Genomic DNA, 9,654 nt, shown 5'->3' on the forward strand with positions numbered 1-9,654 from the left:
GTTTAGTTGGAGCCATTAATTTAGTTCCAAAGTACAATGGGATTGGTTTCCTAAGCCAAGGGAGAAAAGAAATATTAATCCGTGTGAAATAGTATTCAGTAAATAATTAGACGAGACTTTTAATAGTCCAAGTAAGTTTCAAGATACTTAAAGAAAATAATACAGGGATATATTTTTGTACCCGAACAGTTCGGCAAGACCCCGAATAAATTAAATCACCAATTTAATTAAGGAATTAAGATTCTTAAAATTAGAACGAAGGAAATAAAATAAAGATCACACGCTCAAGCATGCATACATGCAAGATAAGTAATTACTTAAAGCCTAATTTAAGTATATTAATTTTGTAAAGGAACGTCGTCGCTCGACGAGTAATCTCAGCACAAGGAAAGCACTCGTTTTGCAATAGTTTAAGCAATCGAGGTGGGCTTTCTCTTCTTTTCCTTCAAAGCTTGTTTTATGTGAAAACATGAATATTTTGAATGAGTTGTCATGCCCAGTTTTTTATTTATGATTTCCTATTTGTTGGCTATGCCAACCAGTTAAATCGAATTCGGGTCCCAGTAGGGCCGCAGACCCTACTCGGACTAGTGTACACACAGGGACTTGAGCTAGCGCCAGGTTGGCCGGTCCAGTGACCGTTGGAATGTGGCCACATTCCCGGTTCACACAGATCAGATATGGCATATCATTAGAAGTTTAAATGACTGCAGTCTATTTTCATAAAGAAATAATAGTTTTAGTGACCAGGGTTTGTTTTCAGAGAAACTTCGTGTTCACTCAGTTTGGCTGACAACTAAAAAGAAAATGTTTTCGTCATGAGCCCACTGAGTGCACCAAGTACTCAGCCCTGCATATTTTTTTCTTAATGTGCAGGTTGATCGTTGTCGCAGCGGATGAGGTGTTGGGAAAGAAAGTGAATTAAGTAGGCAAGAAGGAGATAGCTGATGTAGTATGTCTTCATACATATTACACCGTCTTGGTACTCTTCCGCTGCAAGAATCTAGACTTTGTTTTTAGAAAAGACAATGCCCATAAATTTCTCTGATTCAGTATGGTTGTACTCTCTTTCACATTCAGACAATGTTTCTCTTGAATAGATTATCTATTCATGATGAGCTGAGACCATTTAGTAAGTTTTAGTCGCGAAATATCTACATTTTCTTTGACTAGGGAGTTGTGGTCGTGACATGCGCACACCATCTGCTCCCACTGGTCCAGCCAGCGTCGCGCCAAGGGACACGTCGCTCTCGGCTGGCCTAGGGCTGGGGCTCGGCGTCTCGGCATCTCGGCTTGTTCTCGGTCGAACTGCCGCACCGCGCCAACCTCCATCCGTCGACCTTGGTCGAACCCACATGGTGCGATCCGTCTCGCGTGCTCGAACAATTCATGTTCTTTGATTCGATTGTTCTTGAGTTCAACATGCATAAAATATATCATGAATTTTGCGAAATTTAAATCCAAATAATCAGAGCCCAAGACTGGCTCTGATACCAATTGACGGGTTTGGCAGCGGAAGCGTGCATTCAATTGATCACATACTATCTCGATCTATTTACCAGATTATTTAGACAAAATCTATTCGCGTAATTCTCACATGTATCATGATCATAACTTGAATTTAATTATGCTTTAGAGTAATTGAAACCTAAAACATGCTCACTACGGAATTAGACAATTTACCTTGTTGATTTTCCCAAAAATCAAAGTTGGCTAGAGAGTCACGACCGCACTTCCTAAGGATAGAAAGCACGGTGGGTCGCGACTAATGGGGGAATTAAGAAACGGGGAAAAAAGGGGAAACAATCAAGGGGTACGATATGTAGATCAAGAGATGAAACTTTATTACCAAATTATAGTCTGAAATAACGAAGCAACAAAGTTCGTAGGAAAAATAGTCCAACAGAATAAAGATAACATCACAGTTCTAAAACTTGACGTAGCGGAAGCATTTGAGAGTTAGCTACTACTATGTATGAAGACACAATAGCAACCAGAACGTTTATTGAATATGGTCTCGGTCCAATGCTCAACATCCTTCGCCTCCCGTCCACGCTCAACCTGCACATAGGGAAAACATATGCAGGGGCTGAGTACTTGATATACTCAGTGAACTCATGCACAAAATACATTTCATCAATAAAGTTATGTCAAGCCACCGTTTAGTGAAACTCGGGTTTTACTTTAAAATGCCGAGAAACACTAAAATCATTTCCATAAAAAGGTGCCTGCGCAGGCAAATATCATCGTCATCCCCCATCATGTACCATATCTGAACCATCTTGTGAAACGAGAATGTGGTCACAAACTCGATCACTGGACCGGCCGACCCATAGGACGGCTCACGATCCCCATCAGTGCACTAGCCTAAGTAGGGCTTAGACCCTAGTTAGACCCGAATTCGTTAACCATTAAAGTCTAGTAGAATACTATTCTAGTAGACAATCAGATTGGCAATTCAAAACATAAAATACTGCATGACATAACATTTAAACCACCCTTATCTCACCATATACATATCATTGCAAATAAAGGAGTTTACGTAATAGAGCCCACCTCAAAAGCTTAGAAATTCCCTTTTATAACTTCTCGATCCGACTTTAACGAGCGTGCGAACCACCTTTTCGAAAAACAATAAAGTACACATCAATCTCAATAAAGAAACATTTAGAATGTTGCACTCGTCTTTTATCTCATTTTTTCCGGTTTTCGTGCATTTTCGATTATTCGGCGACACCCAAGGCGTCGCGTGCGATGCCGGTCGGCCAATCGCGCCCGCCATCCGTACGTAACACCTTCAACACTTATTTTAGCCCCACAAATTAAATTCTGGCCGCCCACATATTTTAATTTAACTGCAGCCCAAGGATTTAATTTATTTGGCCCAAGAATTAATTAAAACCCAGCCCATCTTATTTCTCCCATTTTAACATTTGAGCCCAAAGAAAAAAAAAGAGGCCCAACTTAAAAGTCTAACCCACTCCCTTCCATCACTATCGAATCTCCTCCCTCACGCCTATCTCACTCTCTTCTTCTCTCTCTCTTTCCTTTCTCTCTGTTTTCTTCCTCAAATCCCGTCGCCTTCCGTCGCCGCTGCTGCCGGCGTGCTCCCCCTCCGCCCCAGCATCCCTCGCCAGCCACCGCCACTGTCTCCTTGGCGGAACTCGCCGCTGAAGCGAGAAGGGAGGACGGTCGCCGCTCCGCCGCTGCTCGCTGCCACCGCTGCTCGCTGTCGCCGATTCATCACCCGCGTCCACAACCGACGCTCGGCGCTGCTCTGCCACCGCTGCTGTGTCGCCGCTGCTGTGCAGCCCGTGAGTCAGCCTCCGGTTACCACCGAACCACTCCTGAAACGAACCCGAATCACCCCGAAAACACCCCGAACAGCCCCGCACAACCCCAAAAGATAAGTTCCTTATACAAATTATGTTCTTTCGTTTTCAATTTTCAATTCGCAGCAAGGGGTTTCAATTTGTGATGTTCGATTCATTGTTGATTGTTGTTGATTGAAATACTTGTGTGGGGGATTGGTGTATGATGCTAAAATGCTAAATGTTCATGATGTTGATATGGGTAGAAATTATACCTTGTGACGTAAACTGGGCTGTTGAAACAAAATGGAAGCAACTTCTTCTTCCTCCCCTTCTCTCGGCACTCTCTCGGCTCTCTTTCTCTCTTTCTCTCTTTGTTCTTGTTGTAAGTGTAATGTGAGAAGAGAAGTGAAAGGGCAGATGTGTTTAAATGGTGTGTCTTTTGGTTGTAGGAATGAATGAGGAAGGTGGAAGAGTTGAAGGTGGAGGGTCTCCATGGTGGAGTGATCAGCCGAGAGGGAGAGAAAAGAAAGAAGAAGAAAAGGTGTTTGGCTTGTTCCCACATTTTTGGAATGGATTGGGCTCCCACCATTTAATTAAATTTGTTTTGGGCTCAATTGGTGTAAGCCCAAGTTTGTATAATATTAATTGGTTGGACTTGTTGATTATTATGGTCCAAAGCCATTTTAAATAAACATTTGGACTCTAATTATATTAATTATTTCATGACATATATTAATTTAGTACTTAAAAAGTACGGGTGTTACATTCTATCCACCTTAATAAAAATATCGTCCCGAAATTTGCTCATTTCTAACAAACAAATTTGGATACTTCTCTTTCATTTTATACTCGAGTTCTCATGTAGTCTCCTCATAACCAGCATTGTTGTTGCTCAGGCACTCTTTGGCAAAGTGTCCAACTCCACCACATTGTAGCACATACTAGTCCCAATTCTGCATTCACCCAAATGATTCTTTCTTTTACAGTTATCATCTAAGGATGGATGTTTCGTGCGTTATTTTCGTTCATGCATTTCGCCCTGGTATGAAGAAACGTAGTAACTTGCTATCTCGTCAATCTTTCGAACTAGAACAAGTCGTGCTTCACAGGGTCACCATTGTCTCGTCATCTCATCACCCCTTGGAATTCGCTCTTTTCTATGCCTCATTTGTTCCATCGATAAATATATTGCCTTAAAAGAAAGTATAGTCCGCGCGTATACAATTAGCCTACATCTAAGGCCTTTGAAGTCTACTTTTCATAATATTATCAATCATACTCCATTCATTACCACGTCCAACATCAATTGCATAAACATTTCTCATTTCAAAACATTTTACCTTCTCTTTTGTTGAGCGCGGCGAGACGGAATGTTGAGCCTTCAATGAATACTCTTTTAGTCTAGTGAAACGAGTCTAGACTGGATTGAATAAGAGACTCTCGGTCTAGAGCGGAAGGAATAGTCGCTCTGATACCATTCTGTCACGACCGCACTTCCTAAAGATAGAAAGCACAGTGGGTCGCGACTAATGGGGGAATTAAGAAACGGGGAAGAAAGGGGAAACAATCAAGGGGTACGATATGTAGATCAAGAGATGAAACTTTATTACCAAACTATAGTCTGAAATAACGAAGCAACAAAGTTCGTAGGAAAAATAGTCCAACAGAATAAAGATAACATCAGAGTTCTAAAACTTGACGTAGCGGAAGCATTTGAGAGTTAGCTACTACTATGTATGAAGACACAATAGCAACCGGAACGTTTATTGAATATGGTCTCGGTCCAATGCTCAACATCCTCCGTCTCCCGTCCACGCTCAACCTGCACATAGGGAAAACATATGCAGGGGCTGAGTACTTGATGCACTCAGTGAACTCATGCCCAAAATACATTTCATCAATAAAGTTAATGCAAGCCACCGTTGAGTGAAACTCGGGTTTTACTTTAAAATGCCGAGAAACACTAAAATCATTTCCATAAAAAGGTGCCTGCGCAGGCAAATATCATCGTCATCCCCCATCATGTACCATATCTGAACCATCGTGTGAAACGAGAATGTGGCCACAAACTCGATCACTGGACCGGCCGACCCATAGGACGGCTCACGATCCCATCAGTGCACTAGCCTAAGTAGGGCTTAGACTCTAGTTAGACCCGAATTCGTTAACCATCAAAGTCTAGTAGAATATTATTCTAGTAGACAATCAGATAGGCAATTCAAAACATAAAATACGGCATGACATAACATTTAAACTACCCTAATCTCACTATATACATATCATTGCAAATAAAGGAGTTTACGTAATAGAGTCCACCTCAAAAGCTTAGAAAATTCCTTTTATAACTTCTCGATCCGACTTTAATGAGCGTGCGAACCACCTTTTCGAAAAATAATAAAGTACACATCAATCTCAATAAAGAAACATTTAGAATGCTGCACTCGTCTTTTATCTCATTTTTTTCCAGTTTTCGTGCATTTTCGATTATTCGGCGGCCGCCCAAGGCGTCGCGTGCGATGTCGGTCGGCCATTCGCGCCCGCCATCCGTACGTAACACCTTCAACACTTATTTTATCCCCACAAATTAAATTCTGGCCGCCCACATATTTTAATTTAACTGCAGCCCAAGGATTTAATTTATTTGGCCCAAGAATTAATTAAAACCGAGCCCATCTTATTTCTCCCATTTTAACATTTGAGCCCAAAGAAAAAAAAAGAGGCCCAATCCCTTCCATCACTATCGGATCTCCTCCCTCACGCCTATCTCTCTCTCTTCTTCTCTCTCTCTTTCCTTTCTCTCTCTTTTTTCCTCAAATCCCGTCGCCTTCCGTCACCGCTGCTGCCGGAGTGCTCCTCCGCCGCCCCATCATCCCTCGCCAGCCACCACCGCTATCTCCTTAGCGGAACTCGCCGCTGCAGCGAGAAGGGAGGACGGTCGCCGCTCCGCCGCTGCTCGCTGTCGCCGATTCGTCACCCGCGTCCACCACCGACGCTCGGTGCTGCTGTGTCGCTGCTGCTGTGCAGCCCGTCAGTCAGCCTCCGGTTACCACCGAACCACTCCCGAAATGAACCCGAATCACCCCGAAAACACCCCAAACAGCCCCGCACAACCCCAAAAGATAAGTTCCTTATACAAATTATGTTCTTTCGTTTTCAATTTTAAATTCGCAGCAAGGGGTTTTAATTTGTGATGTTCGATTCATTGTTGATTGTTGTTGATTTAAATACTTGTGTGGGGGATTGGTGTATGATGCTAAAATGCTAAATGTTCATGATGTTGATTTGGGTAGAAATTATACCTTGTGACGTAAACTGGGGTGTTGAAACAAAATGGAAGCAACTTCTTCTTCATCCCCTTCTCTCGGCACTCTCTCGGCTCTCTTTCTCTCTTTGTTCTTGTTGTAAGTGTAATATGAGAAGAGAAGTGAAAGGGCAGATGTGTTTAAATGGTGTGTCTTTTGGTTGTAGGAATGAATGAGAAAGGTGGAAGAGTTGAAGGTGGAGGGTTTCCATGGTGGAGTGATCGGCCGAGAGGGAGAGAAAAGAAAGAAGAAGAAAAGGTGTTGGGCTTGTTCCCACATTTTTGGAATGGATTGGGCTCCCACCATTTAATTAAATTTGTTTTGGGCTCAATTGGTTGTAAGCCCAAGTTTGTATAATATTAATTGGTTGGTCTTGTTGATTATTATGGTCCAAAGCCATTTTAAATAAACATTTGGACTCTAATTTTATTAATTATTTCATGACATATATATTAATTTAGTACTTAAAAAGTACGGGTGTTACATAGAGCCTTCTCCACGTGAAGATCTTGAGTACTAAACCACGGATCTTCTGACTGGTTCCCCGACTGTAAACTGATATCAGTGTGGGCTGATCTCACCAGAATACTAGGACTTGAATAAAGAAGACGGAAAGTGCTCACGGAGGGAGCTGAAAATCGTCCCTCTTCCAGAAAGGGAGGGGGATGAAAATTATGATGGAAAATAATAATGTGTATTTTCTGTCTTCTTTATTCTCCTATTTATATTAAGTCACATATTGGGCCCGGTCAGGGATCTATGGAAGAATTTGGATATGGCCTCCCCCAATTAGCTTCTTACTAATTAAATTGAACCCACAATTTAATATAAGCTTATATTGGAATATTACGAGCATCCACTACAGAAGTAATATTGTACTGCCCATCCAAATCCAAAATTACAAGTATTCCGGGTTTCCATTTGTTTGTCGTTCATTTTCCGTGCTTAAGATAGAAACGTCCATTAATTAATTAATGTCTGCTATGAACTTAATTAATTAACATATTATTAACTCCAAGAGTGGACTTAGCAAGAAACGCTTATTTATTATTCATAGAGTAATCAAACTCCAACTAGCTAGGTTCCATATAATAAAACCTTGTTCCAAGCTCCTCTTGTGGACGTTATCAAACGAGACTCACCTCGCGCACGAAGACTCCTCCAGAGAGACCATCGCCTCCCAAAGCAGAGCCAGAGGCACCTGAGGAGAGACCACACTCAACCAAGGAGAAATCAGAAGGTACAGAGGAAAAGTGGCAGCGGATCATTGAGTTCATGATAAAAAATTCGTGGAGGCCAATGAGAAGCAACGGGCATTTCTCGAGCTCCAGAATGAAAATATGACTCAAGCACTCTCTCTGATTGAGAGAATGACAAATATGGCGGAGCAGAACAACCAGTTGACCCTCCAATGCTTATTCGCTGCTTCAACCTCAAAAGGAAGCCAACCTCAGGAGACCACTCCAGACACGACATCTACCAGGACACTTAGAAAAAGGAAGACCACCAACCAACCACCATTTGACCTGCCAACCTCATCCACGACCAAGAGGATTAAGTCGGAGAAGCAATCTCGTTCCCAAGGGTGCCAGAAAAAGGACTAAGCTAGCAGAACCAAGTGAACTTTAGTTTTTGGTTCTAATTTTGCTTCATTTCAGCTTAAGCATGATCCTTCTGCCAGTATATATATGTTGACTGTTTTTTCTTCTGCATGTTTATATGTGTACTTCTCCCACTTAGCTCAGTGCCTGGTCTAAGTGTGAGAAGTTTATCTGTTTTTCCTTGTCAATATGTGTATGTATGTTTTTATGATGTTCTCACACTTAGCCCATTGCATGGTCTAAGTGTGAGAAGTTTTTGTTAAAGTTATGTTTTATATATTTTGGTTTTATGTCTGGTCATCTCACACTTAGCCTACTTCTTGGCCTAAATGTGAGAAGTTTGTTTCTCTATTTTTGACACCAACCACCTGTTTTCCACTTCATTAAGTCACTTGAGGACAAGCTGTAATGAAGTGGGAGGGGGGAAACAGTTGGTGTAGTTAGTGTCAAAGTTATGTTTTGTTAGCTAAGAGTCTCCTGTTAGTGTTTTATTTAATGTGTTTTCAAATAAGAACTGATTTAAGAAAATAAAGGCAAGATTCCCTTAGTAAGAGTGATTGAAGAGAGAATACACGTTGCTTTGTGAGTTTCCCTTCTTTAATAAACCAAAATCTGCTTGGAAGATATGAGGAAGATAAAAGTAGCTTTAATCTAATCCCTTTGTGAAGCCCTCTAAAATGTGAGTTAGAAGCCAAAGTAGAACACTTTCTACTAAAATGAAAAAAAAATAGAGAGGCTGCCATTGATGCTTAGGGGGAAATGACATAGGCTAGCAAGGACTAAAGGCAATAGGAATAACCAGTTGAGCCAAATTCTTTCGAACCAGATGAACCTGCCTCAATGTAAAGGCACCCCCTAGTTACACTCTTTGAGCCTTAACTATGATCACCCCTTCTTTGGAAACCCTAAGCCTTCATGTCATGTGAACAAGGGGATGGGCTAGGGCAACTCACCGTTTGGGGATAGGAAATAGGTTGTGAAACAGGGGAGTATAAAAACAGAGAGTTAGAAAAAAAAAGGGCTGTAAGCATTGTAACCTGGCCCTAAAAAAAAGAGAGAGAGAGAGAGAGAAGAAAATTAGAAAAATGGGCAGGAAGAATGTATAACCTTGACCCACAAAAAAAAAAGAAAGAGAAAATAGAAAAAGAGAGGGCATGAAATGATGTAACCTGACCCTATGAAAGAGTTAGAAAAATAAGGCCAAAATGGCCAAGGGTAGTTCCAAAGTTATAGATTGTACATAGGGAGGATGTTCTAGTTTTGTCCCTAAGTTCACATGTCCTTCACACTTCTATGTACATTATGAACTTAGAACCCATAGGACCCCCACCTTTATACACTACAACCCTTGCCCCATTACAAAATGAATGAGAGAATGGTCCTAACAATTCTGGTGAGGATTGAGTGACCGAGTGAATTCAACAGTTGGAAAGATAT

The 9,654-nt window shown here is 41.5% G+C and overlaps 1 long non-coding RNA gene across 1 annotated transcript; it reads right to left on the reverse strand.

Annotated features, from left to right (window-relative positions):
• Window positions 1–4,896: 4,896 nt before the first annotated feature.
• On the reverse strand, window positions 4,897–7,050 carry LOC121783491. The gene is made up of 2 exons (XR_006046580.1): window positions 6,614–7,050; window positions 4,897–5,136 (listed from the first exon to the last, which is right to left on the reverse strand). It is a non-coding gene; the product is annotated as an uncharacterized LOC121783491 (long non-coding RNA).
• Between the last annotated feature and the right edge of the window lie 2,604 nt (window positions 7,051–9,654).

The sequence above is a fragment of the Salvia splendens genome, chromosome 21, assembly GCF_004379255.2.
Source record: "Salvia splendens isolate huo1 chromosome 21, SspV2, whole genome shotgun sequence".
Taxonomy (NCBI): Eukaryota; Viridiplantae; Streptophyta; class Magnoliopsida; order Lamiales; family Lamiaceae; genus Salvia; species Salvia splendens.